At 47.8% G+C, this 15,332-nt stretch overlaps 1 protein-coding gene across 6 annotated transcripts in view; it reads left to right on the forward strand.

The window, feature by feature from the left end:
* CACNB2 (calcium voltage-gated channel auxiliary subunit beta 2) overlaps positions 1-15,332 on the forward strand; it is a 570,712-nt gene that overhangs the window by 477,996 nt on the left and 77,384 nt on the right. The window lies entirely within an intron of this gene.

A 15,332-nucleotide genomic window follows, 5' to 3' on the forward strand; every position in this document is an offset into this window, starting at 1 on the left:
AATGCCCGTTCTCCCGACAATTCAACCTGTTTAGTCGGCGAGATCGGGACATCGCCGACTTAACTGGAGCTGAATTGAATAGCGTCGGGAGCTAATTCCCGGCGCTGTTCTTAAGTTGCCGAATAGAATCGACCCCATAGAGTCCAAAGCGATTGAAGTTGTGTTTGTGTTATTATTATTCAGCCTGAGTGCCGCACCCTCTAAGAAATAAATATTATTATTTTTTTCGGATAAGTCCTCTATCTGCCTCTTTATTAGGGGCCCCACTGTCAGAGGTGCCCCGGGCCCCCCATAGTCTTAATCCGGCTCTGTATGTGGCTGTTTGTGGATGTGCCTCCAGGCCCCTGTTACCCTTAAATCGTCCCTGCCTGTTGTGGCGTGGGGTGTTGCTGGTGAAAGCAAGGAGTGTGTGTGGGGAAGGGGGGGGGGGAATCACCATTTTTATTTTGCCTCCGGGCGCCTGGTATTAACTTACGCCCCTGTTCTACACAATGGGCCTAATTGCAGAGAGAGTTAGATTTGGGTGAGTTATATTTATTCTGTGCAGGGTAAATACTGGCTGCTTTATTTTTATACTGCAATTTAGATTTCAGTTTGAACACACCCCACCCAAATCTAACTCTCTCTGCACGTTACATCTGCCCCCCCTGCAGTGCACATGGTTTTGCCCATTAGCGAAAACATTTGCTGCTGCGATCACGTCTGAATTAGGCCCCATGACTGCTGGGGTTAGGGGGAAGGGGTGTTTGACTCTTGGTAAAGATGGGGTTTGTTCTAATGTAGATGGGTAGCTGAATATGTCAGACATCTAGATTGCACTGCGATTTTGGTGAGTGCCTCTGTCGTTGTGGAAGAGTTTAGTGGGTGCCCAGTAGGGTAGTTTGTACTTGCATCTTAGAGTGGGTTTTATAGAGTGGAGTTTATCATCCTGCTTCTTTCCCCCTCTCTCACAGCGTTATTATTAGGTTTACATATTGCTGTTCCTTCCCCCCCCCTCCTATGATGGCCACCACTTCTCGGCCCCACCGTTTCCCCCGGGCCCCCGCACGGTACCGTTCAGATGACGGTAGTGGCGGGGTTCCAGTAGGGCCTGAGGTTGCTGCTGCCCGCTCTCGGGCTGTTTCGGCCGGCGCGCGCGCGTTGCGGGTGTGCGCGGCTAACAGTGTGGAGGATTGTTCGGCCCTGCCGCCGCGGGCGGACCCGGAGCCAATTGCCGGGCGTGGGCGGCGGGGTGGACGACGGGCAGCAAGCGGGCGGGGAGGTGCCGTGGCCGAGCCTCGAGCTGCGGCTTCCTCCCCCGATGTGCGCGGTCGCCCACCTTGCGCCGTGCTGTTGCGCATCGCCGTGTGGAGTCTGCAGGCGCACGGGGGCGCGCAGCGGCATCTGTGTGCAGCTCTCCCCTGTCGCTTCGCGCTGAGCCGGAGCCTGTGCTCAGACGGGAGCGGCAGGGGGGGAGGCGTGCGGCGCTGAGTGCAGGAGCGCGCGGGGACGCGCGTTCCCTGCGCTTTAGGCATGAATTGAGTTCTGAAGGGGGGAGTTTGGTCAGCTCCCGGCATCAATTCTCCCCCTCACCTTACAGGAGCTTTAGTGGGGGCCAGGGCCATTTGAGTGGCGGTGGTCATGAGGAAGGGGCTTTGGTACGCTCAGTGGGCGGAGCTAGGTCCTTGGACCGGGGCCACAGGTCCGCTGCGCGGTTTTATGATGCTGTTGATGGGGGGTCCTCTGGGTCGCCCCCCAGGCAACAGGGTGGGAGACGGGGTGAGCAGGAGGCTTTGCGTCAGGATAGGTCGGGCAGGGGCCGGAATGTATTAGGGGAGCAGGGTGATGCGCTGATTTAGTATCTGCACTGTCATCAGTGGCGGCTGCGTTAGCTCCGCTGGTGGCGGCTGTATCCCCCGAGTCTGCGGGGAGTACCGCCGCGCGGCGGTGGGGATCCCGCCGTTCCGTCGGGATCGGCGGCGGGGCAGATCGTGCGTGCCTGCCAGGATTTGGGGGAGGCCGCGGCGCAGTGGGGCGGTAAACGACCGGTGGCTTCGCGCCGGCGGGTGATTCGGGATACCGTTGATCCTACCGGGTCGCTTGTTTCGGGGGCTTCGGCTTCGGCCCGTGTAGTGTCTTCTTTTTCAGATGGACACGGTGCCGCGGATGGGGAAGAAGACGAAGACTTTGATGTGTTCGCAGCAGAGGCGGAGGAGTCGACGCAGTCTGAGACGTCAGGTGAGGTGTCGAGTTCGGTTGTTGACGAGGCAGGGGAGTTATCCTCGGCCTCCTCATGCTATACTGTTTCTGGCAGTACTTCAGCTTCTTCTTCCTTGTCTTAAGGCGTGTCAGAGGCTAGTAGCGCGACGAGGGCAAAAAAGCGTGCGGTTACGCAAAGAGAGCGGCCGTGCAGCACGAACGTCGGAAGAGGCGCAAGCGGCTGAGTTGGAGCGAGCGCAGGGCTAAGAAGCGGCGTAACCTGCCAGGAGTAGTCCACTGCGATTATACGGCAGTGTTACGGGGTCTGCGTGATAGCTGCCGTAGGAAGATCAATAAGGGTGAGTATGTAGACATTTTTGTCCTGACGGAGGATGCAAAGAAGGAGTTCAAGGCGGCTAGAGCTAAGGGAGGCATTGGGACCGACGCATTTCGGTCATATGATAACTGGCTGGCTGGTTTTTGTGTTTGCCGCCTGTTATTTAGAGGATAGACCGGATGAGCATATGAATATCATCCGGTATATTCATCTTATTCACGACATGCAGCGGACGTCCAAGAGAGCGGAGTGTCGTATATATGATGAAAAGTTTAGGCGCAAACAGGACTGTTTGCGGGTAATCGATTTCGGGTGTAAGGACGTTGAGGTGTGGCTGGACGTCACTCGGGCTACGCAAGATTCGAAAGAGCCCCGGGGCACGGGGGAGGATGTTCAGCAGGCTGGCCCGTCGGCGCAGGGGGCCGGGTCGGAAGCTGCGGCTGGTAGGAAGGCGGGGGTTGCAGGTCGAGGTTTTGGCCAGTCGCAAGCGAGAGGGAAATGCTTTGCGTACAATAATTCGACATGCTCATTGGGCCGTAGGTGTCGTTTTCGACACTTATGCTTGCGATGCAGTGGATTTCACCCGGCCCCGAACTGTTTTCGAGGGAATCGACAGGCACCAAGGTCACGAAAGGCAGGAGCAGGAAAACCCGTGGTGGCGGGGGTGCTCAGTAGGGCTCCGACGCCAGTCAGGCTGGATACTATGGCCAAATGGCTTAGATGGTATCCAGATCAGGAGGTCGCAGAGTTTTTGTTTAAAGGTTTTCAGTTTGGTTTCCGGTTACCGGTTGCGGGCGAAGTGCGAGTGCGGGCCTCAAGAAATCTTCAGTCAGCTCGCGCTTTTCCGTTAGTTTTACGGGAGAAAGTTGAAAAAGAGGTTCGTCGGGGCAGAATGGCGGGTCCGTTTGCGCCCCCCCCCCTTCCCCTGGAGGATCTGGTTATTTCGCCAGTGGGGGTGGTGCCTAAGAAGACTCCAGGTTCCTTAAGGCTCATTCAGCATCTGTCGTACCCATTGGGGTCATCCGTCAACGATGGGATACCTCCTGAGCAATGTTCGGTGGTTTACCAGTCGTTTGATGAGGCTCTTGGGATTGTGCGGGCTTACGGTTCGGGTGCCCTGATGGCTAAGATTGATGTGGAGTCGGCCTTTAGGTTGCTTCCCTTACATAGGGAGTCTCCGTTTTTTGGGTTTTCGTATCGGGTCGGAGTATTTCATTGACAAGTGTCTGCCGATGGGATGTTCCGTCTCTTGCTCATATTTCGAGAAATTCATCACCTTTTTGCATTGTTGCGTGGAGTTTTCCACGGGAGGTCACGGGGTGGCGCACTACCTTGATGACTTCTTGTGTGTAGGGCCTGCGGATTCGGATCATTGCAGTGAGCTGTTATTTAGCATCGAAACGCTTTTTTATCATTTCGGAGTGCCAGTGGCTGAAGATAAGACTGAAGGTCCTGTTTCTTGCTTATCATATTTGGGTATCGAAATTGATACGGGGGTAGGTTCGTGTTGCCTTCCTCAGGCCAAGGTGGCCAAGCTGCGTGAAGTTATCGGGCAGTTCTTGTCATTGCGAAAGGTCACGCTTCGGCAGGCTCAATCCTTGTTGGGCCTTTTGAACTTTGCTTGTCGGGTCATCCCGATGGGCAGGGTTTTTTGCCGAAAGTTGGAAAGGGCGACGGCGGGGTGTTCCAGGCCGCATCATTTCGTTCGATTGTCTTCCGAGATTAAAAGAGATTTGGCTGTTTGGGCCGCTTTCTTGGAGGATTTCAACGGGGTGCGGATATGGATGACCCCGGTCGTTCGCAATGCTGATGTACAGCTTTTTACAGACGCGGCAGGTTCTTCGGGGTTTGGGTGCTATCTCGACGGGTCTTGGTGTGCGGCTTCTTTGCCTGAGGAGTGGTTTAGTAAGGGTCTCACTAAGGATCTGTTGCTGCTCGAGCTTTTCCCAATTATGGTGGCGTTGGAAGTGTGGGGCGAGCGTCTGGCTGATCGCAGCATTTTGTTCAGATGCGATAATCTGGGCGTGGTGCATGCGATTAACAACCAGAGGGCGAAGTCGGTGGTAGTGTTAAGAGTACTGGCGCAGCTTGTGTTGGCTTGTTTGCGTTGGAATGTTTGGTTTCGCGCGCTGCACGTTCCCGGGGAAGATAATGGAATTGCCGACGCCTTGTCACGCGGGCAGTGGGAGAGATTTCGAGTTTTGGCACCTGAGGCTGATTCTCTTGGGATCCGTTGCCCCGATTATGTTTGGCAGGTGATCGGTCCGGCCTGGATGGATTAGTGAAACGGTCATTGGCTCCGACTACGCTTAAGGCTTACAGCCAAGCTTGGAGTGAATGGGAAGAGTTTGCTCGCGGATGTGGGCATCAAGGTAAGAGTGGGCATCGGCTGATGCTTTCTTTTATTTGGCAACTCTTCATCACTGGTAGGTCTAGAGCAGTTGTGTCACGGTACCTGGCGGGGATTTCTTTTTTCACCAAGCTCAAGTGTCTCCCTGACGTTACCAAGAGCTTCCTCCTTGTGAAGGCTCTGAAAGGTTGGGCGAGGTTGGCCCCGACGCCGCCTGATGGGAGACGCCTGATTGATGCGGCCCTTCTGCCGGCGGTTATTGGGGCGGTTGCCGGAGTTGCTTCTTCAAGTTTTGAGGCTTTGTTATTCGAATTAGCTTTTTCCATGGCGTATCATGGGGTTTTTCGCATTTCAGAGTTGGTGGCGCCGTCGAAGTGGAAAGATTCGACCATGCTGCGGGAGGATGTAGTTGTGGGTGAGAGGTCCTTGCTGTGTAGGCTGCAGCGCTCTAAGACGGATCAGTTAGGTAGAGGTCGATGGGTTACCTTGGTCTCGTCTTTGGACGATCGCATTTGCCCGGTGTTGCTGGCGGCCCGCTATGCGTCAGTTCGGCCCTCCGTGAAGGGGTCCTGGCTGCTGCATTATAACGGGTTGCCTTTGACGAGATACCAATTTCGGTGGATGTTGAATCGCTGTCTGTCCGGCGTGGGCCTTTCACCCGCAGCTTTCGGCACGCATTCGTTTCGGATCGGAGCGGCTACGTCGGCCGCGTCGGCCGGTTTTTCTGTCAGGGAGATCCAATCGTTGGGCCGGTGGAAGTCTTCCAGCTACAAACGGTATATTCGCCCGGTGTTATAGGTTATGGGGTTTTGCAGCTGTTTGCAACTTGTTTGTTCTATTGTTAAGTATGTTAATGTCCAGTATGTTTGTGTGTTATCCCCTGTTCATCCTACTCAGGGATTAGCTACTCGCCGCTGCTGGCAGTGGGGGTCTGGAGTTATTTTTCACTTTTTTGCCTGACCCGACGGACTGAATTCGGTTCATTCAATTCTAATTCGGCTAATTGGACTCCAATTTAAAGTCCCTCGGCAGGTTTTTTAAGTTTCACCTCCAACTGAGTTTATCTGTGTTCCCCCTTTCCCCCCCCCCCCTCCTCCACATTTTCTTTTGAAAGTTTTCTTTTTTCATTTGATTTGATGCCTTTCCCATTGTGTCTTTATGTTCGCTTCGATTGGCTTGAAGCTTGTTTGCACGGCCAGGCCGTGGTATTCAAAAATAATTTTTTCTTTTTGGCAGATCCTTCAGGTTCATTGTAGGTTTGCATTCCTTTCGGCCTAATTTACTAACTTATTTTTATGTCATTTCCTTCATTTTAGGTTGGGAGGAGATGTTTTTACAGTGTGGGTAGTTGGTCACTCCTACGTGTACTGGACGGCCAGGTTTTTGGCATCCAAGGGGGCGCAGTTTTTTCCACGGGCTCGTGGTATTCGGTGGCTTGGCTGGCGCGGTATGTTGTGGCAGGATTTAAAAGGTAGGCTATTGGACCAGGCTCGGGTGCATGGTGTCCCTGGAGTTTTGTTGGTGCACCTAGGTGGTAATGATTTGGGTAAGAGTACATCTCTAGATTTGAGATGTTCTATGATAAAGGATTTGTCTAGTATTGCCATGGCCTGGCCTCATTGTACATTGATTTTTTCTTTCATAGTGCCCAGATTGTGTTGGTGGGGAGTGCCGGATGGTCGCCCTATTGATGAGGCCAGAAAAAAGGTGAATGCAGCGGTGGCGAAGTGGGTTTTGGCTCACAGTGGTTCGCCATGATAGGATCAGGTATCGGTATGATTACCTTTTTCGGGCCGATGGTGTGCACTTGTCGCAGGAAGGATTGGTGTTTTTTCTGAAGGATCTGTTTTCGGTTTTGGATCATTTGGGTTGTGGGTATGGTGGCGGTGCGAAGCCTCTTTAAGAAGAGCCTTTCGCTGTTGGCGGAAAAGAGCGTCAGGTTCTCGTTTTTGAGTTGTTAGTCACAGTTTTTAGTCGGTTTGGTGCTGTTTAGGTGCACTCTCCTTCGTTGACTGTTATATCTGCTGGACCACCCTTCAGGGGGCAGCGTCATCACCCTTCAGGGTGGGTAGTCAAGATGAAGGTTGAGTGGATACCTTTGTTTTGTGATTTGGAGTGGTTTAGATTTAAATAGCTTGGGGTTTTTGTGTTTGGATTTCAGCCGTTCTTTTTTTCTGGCCACCATACTCTTTTTATTAATATTCATATTAATTTAATTTTATTGCAGGTTTCATCTAGTTATTTAGATTAACAATAAATAGCTAACAAATTTCTTCCAAAATACGTGTCTCCGTGTCGTTATTATATTGTTAAGTTGTTTAGAATGGTTAATTGTCAGAAGGGAGTGAAACCCCTCAGCCAGTAGGAGGTTTAGGGGAACAGAATGACAATCTTGGAATGGAGAGAGTTAAACTTCCTGGGCTGGGGGTGGATCAGGATGGTATGATTGTCTACAGCCAATCAGGTAAAGTGAGAGGTGGTGTCAGTGGTTGTATTGGGCTGGTTCTGTGTGGTACCTTGTCTCTTTCATTTTGCCTTCCCACCCTCCCGCCCCTTTTTTAGTTTTACTATGGTTAGGGTATTTTGGCTTGAGGTTGTTGGCGGTTAATGTCTAGTTAGCTATTTGTTGGCGGAAAAGAGCGTCAGGTTGTCGTTTTTGAGTTGTTAGTCACAGTTTTTAGTCGGTTTGGTGCTGTTTAGGTGCACTCTCCTTCGTTGACTATTATATCTGCTGGACCACCCTTCAGGGGGCAGCGTCATCACCCTTCAGGGTGGGTAGTCAAGATGAAGGTTGAGTGGATACCTTTGTTTTGTGATTTGGAGTGGTTTAGATTTAATTAGCTTGGGGTTTTTGTGTTTGGATTTCAGCCGTTCTTTTTTCTGGCCACCATACTCTTTTTATTAATATTCATATTAATTTAATTTTATCGCAGGTTTCATCTAGTTATTTAGATTAACAATAAATAGCTAACAACTTTCTTCCAAAATACATGTCTCCGTGTCGTTATTATATTGTTAAGTTGTTTAGAATGGTTCATTGTCAGGAGGGAGGTTTATGAGTACCATTAAAAGAAGCAAAGAAGCATACAAGGGCAGCTACCTACATTTCTTTGTAAGGGAGCCTCTTTCTGCTGCACTTTTGCATTCAAGTACAAAGAAGCAGATGCATATTTACCTGACAATACCAGACCATGATAAAAGCAGGGCCCCGTTTTTTAAGACGACGCTGCCTGTGCGTCATTGATGCTATTTATGGCTCTGCCGTCTACTGTCTCTTGATCTGAATCTGGACTGACATTGGCAGCATAGTGATGAGATACGGCTATAAATAAATGTACATTTGTGATTAGTACAATTCTCATACCAGTTATTTCAAGGCATTATTATTCTATAGGCTGCTGCACGGGAGTGTAATTTAAATAGCTCTTCATTTCCCATAGCTTAGACCTGATGCTTAGTGCGTACAAGTGACAAACTCACAAGTCAGGGTGAGGGAAGGGGTCTCTACAGGACCAATTGCGCCCAAATGTATTAAGCCTTAAAAAGTTATAAAGTGGAGATGGATAAAGAGTGATAAATGTCCAGCCAATCAGCTTCTAACTGTCTTTTTTTTTTTTAAAGCCAGTGACATGGCAGTTAGGAAGCTGATTGGCTGGTCATTTATCACTCTTTATCCATCTCTACTTTATCGCTTTTTAAGACTTAATACATTTGGGCCCAAGTCTTATTGTCCCCATAGACACAATTTACATTTTTTTTCAACTTTTTCATACTTTACTTTACCATCCCTGTTGACTACGATTGGGAATAGTAACCTTGGGTATAGTCATCTTGCCTTCACTAGCCACACGAGGGGACGCTGTACACTGATTGGGGTCACATGGTTATACATCCAAATTAGAAAACAAAACATTGTGTCGACCTTTTTTGTGTCGGCCATGTCATTCTTTTTCATGTCAATGACCCTGTTGATATTTTGACCCAGTCAACCATATGGGGTCGACCTATTGACTGTTGCACCTATTTATGGTCGCCCTAATGATCCACACCCGCTGGAGAGGAGGTAGAAGCAGGAGCATTACTGAACGTCATCGTGGCCCTGCTCCCATTGTGCAATATTGTGGCATCGGGCAGTAGGAAAATGAGTGGGATTCAGAAGTCTGCTCTTCTGTCCCTGAAATTTGGGAGTCTCCCGGATATTTAGAGGGGGCAGGAAAATATTGACTTACTTTTGACACCACAGCTACATTAGGGACCTATAGCACTGGCAGGGTGAGGGCAATAGGGCGACTATTACCACTGGGTGTGTGTGCTTGGTGTGGGGGGGGGGGGGGCAGCTAAATATGCTTTTAAACCTATGTTCATGACTTAAGTAAGAAATAAAAAATTGATTTATTATGAAAACTATTAGTAATGAAAACATTATTTGAATGTCAGAAAGTAACTTATTCAATAGAAAAGCAAATATGTTCTACTATGTTATGTGGAATTTTATCTTCAGATGAAAGATTTACATTAGTTCCACGTTTTTCATCTGGATATGCACAACACAAGCAGCTGAGGATGTTTTACCTGTCACACACTGACAGTTTGGCCTACAGGTACCTACCTAATGCTGCAGGGGAAATCTATCATCTGTATTGCTTATCCTGCCAGCTGCCACTACAATTAATATACAGTATATGTAGAGGTGCACTGTCTTCTCCGCTAGGGATTGGCTATTTCGGGGCAGAGTGTGACTTTTGATTGGGGGGGAGAGAGGAGCCTGTGTGGCCTAAAGACGTTCTGGCCTCTCTGTGGTCCGTTGCACTACGAGCTCCCAGCTCAGTGGGTGAAGTGGTGTGAGGCAGTGGCCTGTATTTTGCCCACCCTTAACTTAAAGGCTGATTCCCTGTGAATAGGGTAAATTAAACATAAATTAGGTCTTCGATGGTTCCGTATGTTACACTCAGACTACATATAGGTTGAAAAAAAATATTTGACCTTATTCAGTTTCAGTTGCAGTTTTACTATTTTAGCAAAACTGCAACTGGCTGCGATCGCATGCTGGGGGCCGCCCAGCATGCAAATACCCAGCAGCAATGCAACTGCGATCCCATCGCTGATTTGTTGAAGTCCCCCTGCCTCCACAGCCAGGCTGCAAAGGCAGATGCATGGCAGCCATTATTCGGTTCGGAGCGGTCGCGTGTGACATCATGCATCCGCCCCAAACACGCCCCCTTTCTGACGATATGCCTACCCTCTGCCGAGTTGCCGCCCCCCGAATGCCCTGCAAACGCCTCTGCCTGTCAATCAGGCACTGGCGCTCAAATAAGTGAGATTCGACTGCATCTCACTGCGTGCACACACGCAGTACGGCTGCTGCGCGTGTGCACTGCGCATTAATAGTTCAGTATGTGATCTGTACTGGATAAGGCTTATTATTTGGCAAATTACCCTATTGCATTACAGTAAGTACTGCAACAGATTACTGTAATTGTGTATAAAGATACTTTGTATGTTACATGACATGGAATGGCCCATGTACAATATTGCTTACATACAGTATGTTCCAGCGATCCACACGTGAAGGCTGCCTGCACTCCTTCTGCCAGTATACAAAGGTCTGTCTCTGTGGGAAAATGCTTCCTGATGAAGCAGCTTTGTACATGCTCATTCTCTACTGTAACTGCAGCAGACGATGGCAGGCCCCCTGGATGGCCCAGATACAATATTGCTTACATACAGTGTGTTCCAGCGATCCACACGTGAAGGCTGCCTGCACTCTTGCCAGTATACAAAGGTCTGTCTCTGTGGGAAAAATGCTTCCCGATGAAGCAGCTTTGTACATGCCCATTCACTACTGTAACTGCAGCAGACGATGCCAGGTGAGAGGTGTACTCTAATTAGGTTGACATGGTCAAAAGGTCGACATTTAAAAGGTTGACAGTACTTATGGTCGACAGGTTAAAATGGCCAATATGACAATGGTCGACACACATATGGTCAACACAAGTTTTTTGGGGGGGGGGGTTTAAACATTTTTTCAACTTTTTCATACTTTACCATCCACGTGGACTACGACTGGGAATAGTAACCTGTGCCGAGTGCAGCGATAGTGAAGCAAGCCATGTGGGGAGAGGGGGGGTCGCTGTGCACTATTTGGGGTTCCATGTGCTTTGAAGGAGAAGATGACACAAAAAAACCCCTTAAGAATGTTGTGTCAACCATTTTCCACGTCAACCTTTTGTACCTGTCAACCTTTTCCAGAGTCTTCGTTTTACCTGCCGACCAAATGACAGTGTTGCCCTATTAACCCAGTCGAGCTTTTTCCATGTTGACCATATGGGGTCAACCTATTAACTGTCCCATCCATACCCATAACTTATTATATGCCACCAAACATGGACTCTTCAGCTTTGGCTGTTTCTGTCATTACTACCAGATATTGAGTAGGATGCGCTCCTGGTAAGCTGGCTGCAAGCTGATTGCTTTTTCTTATGCCAGAATTCCCTTTATACTGAGATCTCCCTTTGCTCAGCTTATTATTAACTAGAAATACATATTAGTGCAGTTATGTCACATTTCTTATAAAAAAAGAGGGCTCATTCTTGCAGGTAATTACTGGCAGGAACGGTCTCCTAGCCTTTACGTCTTACTTTCTTAAGTCAATGTTCCGAAATCAACTACAATAGCAGTCAATGTTTTTTACGTCTTTACTTTCTTAAGTCAATGTTCCGAAATCAACTACAGTATATCATCTGCTCAGTCATTATGTTGACATGAGAACAGTTGCTTCTTGGTTTACAGACAAATTAATTTCATGATTAAATAATATGGGCGTACCAAGTGAATGTAGCTACCGTTGAGAAGTGGATGAGGAACTGGAGTGGAGAAATGTTATTAGAAATATATCTGTGTGATCACTGTACATGAAGCGCATCTGATAATTGTGTCGCATTCTAACTATAGCTACCCAATACAGATTTCAAAACAATTCTGGGAAATTATATTAGGTGCTTTGAACAGAAGCAACAAAACAAATCTGTCTTCTTCTTGTATGGATTTATTAAAGTGTATCATTAACATACGTTCCAAATATCGCTCATGTAGTTTTGCACAGAATAAAAATTCAAATGTGATGTTTTCACAGACTCTTTCATTGGCGCAAACATCTGAGAAGTTACTACCAGTCCCACTGTATTATATTATAACGGGATGTGGTCAGGATCCTGCCAGTTGGGATACTGACGGCTAGAATACAGACAGAGATAGTTACCAACCAACCAACCAACCAACCAACCAACCAACCAACCAACCAACACGCATGTATTATATAGAAGCTTTGAAGAAGTGTATATAATATGTACAGTATATATATATATACATATATATATATATATATACACACTTAATAAAGGTCCCTATACATGTGTTGGTTTTAGCTTTCAACACATGTAGAGATCAATGTGCAGCTTAAGTGAATTATAGGGATTAGACATGGGAACATCTGCAGTTAATGCTGTGGCTTCATTATACCAGGCACTGGGTCTTTGTAGGTTACAAACTCTTAAAAGAATAACCAGAGTGAATAGAGAGGATAGAGCACCTACTGTACATAACCTACTGCAAGTACGGAACGTGTACACTGGGTGCAGCATAACAATTCATAAACCACAAAGTTGTATCCAGTTTTAAATGTATTCTTATTATCTTTGTATTTGTAGTGTGTGTGTGTGTGGGGGGGGGGGGATCTTTTCCATGGAATTCCCACTCTTAGTGTTATGCTACAGCTCAGTTGTCTTTAGTTCTCCAGGGGAAACTTACTAGAAAGCCTGTATAGGGGGTTAGACTGATACCCCACAGGATCTTCTGTTCTTTGGAAACAGTCCCATGGCCTTTGCTTGACATGGACAATGATCAAGGATCCAAAAATCATAGGTTCTTAGTAAAGGTATACTGTCTGCTTCCTTGGAAGCTATATGGGCTACAGTAATGTTGCCCGTGTAAAAATTCAGGTCTTTTTATTTTATGGTTTCCAAGGATTTCTGCAATATTTAGGTTTGGGGCTGTTTAATAAATTGGTACCACAGTAGGTATCAGAGATGTCTAGGGCTGCCCCTCACTTCCCCATCACAGAAGACAGTCCCTATAGTTTTCTAAAAGTGCCCAATTTACCAAGCTTCGATAAGTTTAGCCCAATAGCCATACCGCCTAACCGTCCTAATTTTGGCGGGGCAGTCACACTTTTCAAGTACTGTCCTGACATTCCACCCACAAACCCCAGTGTCCCATGCTGAGGGAGAAGGTTGGGATGCCCCCACTGGGAGAGAGCTTCCGGAGTGCTGGGTATGCCCCCAGTGTGATGAAACGGGGCTCGCAGGAGCGGTATTTTCATGGAGGTCTCACCCCCACTCACAAGGCCACACCCCTTACTTCCAGGTGCACACCGGAAGTCCTGCTGGGCATAGGACAAATGTTGGGAGGAACGCAATAGCTAACAGCATGTTTAGGCTGCATTTTCACAAATCTTTCTTGGATGCATCCTTTGGATTCCTTCCCACCAGTTCACACCAACACAAGCATATGGCATTCACCACGCATGCTTAGATAGCATAAGTTATAACCTTACATTTTACTCATGACATGCTCTATTGTCCTGGGAAGAATCTTTCTAAATTGCCCTGAAGAATTATTTCTTATAGCTGCCCTACGTGATGATTACTAATGATACAGGAGTTGTCGGGGCAGAATTGCAGGGAAGGGAAGTTGGCTCCTGTGTCTCCTTCTTCTATTCTATTTCATTGTATTTGGCAGGAAATATTTAACGAGGAAACAGAAGACAAATTATTTCCTGATAATTTCTTGAATATGTATTTTTGAAACATAATGCACGGATGTGAAACGAAGGTTTGAAAGATTCCTTGGTGCAAATGGTGGAACACAAATGCTATAGCTGCTCCCTCCTGATCCTGGTTATACCCCAATAACCGAGATAGACTATGAGTAATGGGGGTGTGGTATTGAAGGTCGACCACACTTAGGTTGACAGTGTCTAGGTGGACCACTATTGGTCAACTAGGTCAACAGGGTCTCTAGGTCGACATGGTCTAGGTCAACAGGTCAAAAGGTCAAGTTTTTAAAATCTTTTTTGGCCTGTCGACCTAGAGACCCTGTTGACCTAGAATCCCTGTCGACCGATAGTAGTCGACCTAGACACTGTCGACCTAAGTCTTGTCGACCTAGAGACCGGATATCGAGTAATGGATGTGGTCGTGATCCACATCCATTACTCATAATGCTGAGATGTGCTGTCTGTATATATGTATATACTATAAATATACACAGTCGAGTCACATTATTATGACCACCAGCTAACAGCCAGAGTAACCACTGTGTGCAGCAGGGACAGCAGCTAGACGGGATGAACTGTCGTTTTAGACACACGTCTGGTAGCCCCCAGGTTCACTTTGACGGTGAGCTGCTCCACTGCAGCTGATAATCATCCCTTTTTGCAACTCTGATAAATCGCCCCTTTTGCCCATGACCGTAATGAGTGATATGTATGCAGATGGCTTATCGCACACCTTATATACCCATCAAGCCAGCACACGACACGTGACGTACTTCATGGCCTATGCGCTGCCGACGTCAAATGTAGGAGGTCATAATAAAGTGACTCAACTGTATATATGGCCGAGGGGAACAAGGAACCCCACTGCCTGGTAGACCACCCCCTCTTCTATGGGTCATATATACACTGTTACTCTATTACACCCCTTTCAGACCTCAATACATACCTCCAAACTGTCCTGATTTCAGCGGGACAGTCCCTCTTTTCAGGAACTGTCTTGCTGTCCCAGTTGTGAGCTGCAACGTACTGCGAGTTGGGGGGAAGAGGGGGCATGTGCTTCATCCACACTGTGCTGGGAGAGACTGCGCTTCATCCGCACCATACGGAAGAGGCTGGAGGCTGCCGGAGTGCAGGATACCGAGATGGCTCTTCCAGCACAGAATTCCTCCTCACCTCACACAGAACTCCTCCCCCTATGGGACTGCCAGTCCAAAATCAGATTAGCACAGTGGTTCTCAAACTGTGTGCCTAGGCACCCTGGGGTGCTGCGAGGCTCATACAGGGGTGCCTTGGATTGGTTATCCAGGACCAAATCAAATTATTTATGGTCAATGTAGTAGGCAAAACCAGTGCTGGTGGATGTCAATCATAACATATGTGCACAAACAGAAGCGAATCTTGTCCCTCACCACACTACTGAAAATAAGGATGATATATACTGTAAATACAATGTACTTAATTTAATATTTCTTTCTAAATTTCTCAATGAGAATCTTTTGGCCTAGGGGTGCCGTGAAAAAAAATTCTGGTATTCTAGGGCTTTCAAAAAAGTTTGGCAACCACTGTATTAGCAATAGGAGCTTCCAGTAGGAAACCCGCACTGTTCTTAATTGCTGTCTGTAATGTGCAGACTG

Source organism: Pseudophryne corroboree, chromosome 5 (assembly GCF_028390025.1).
Source record: "Pseudophryne corroboree isolate aPseCor3 chromosome 5, aPseCor3.hap2, whole genome shotgun sequence".
NCBI lineage: Eukaryota > Metazoa > Chordata > Amphibia > Anura > Myobatrachidae > Pseudophryne > Pseudophryne corroboree.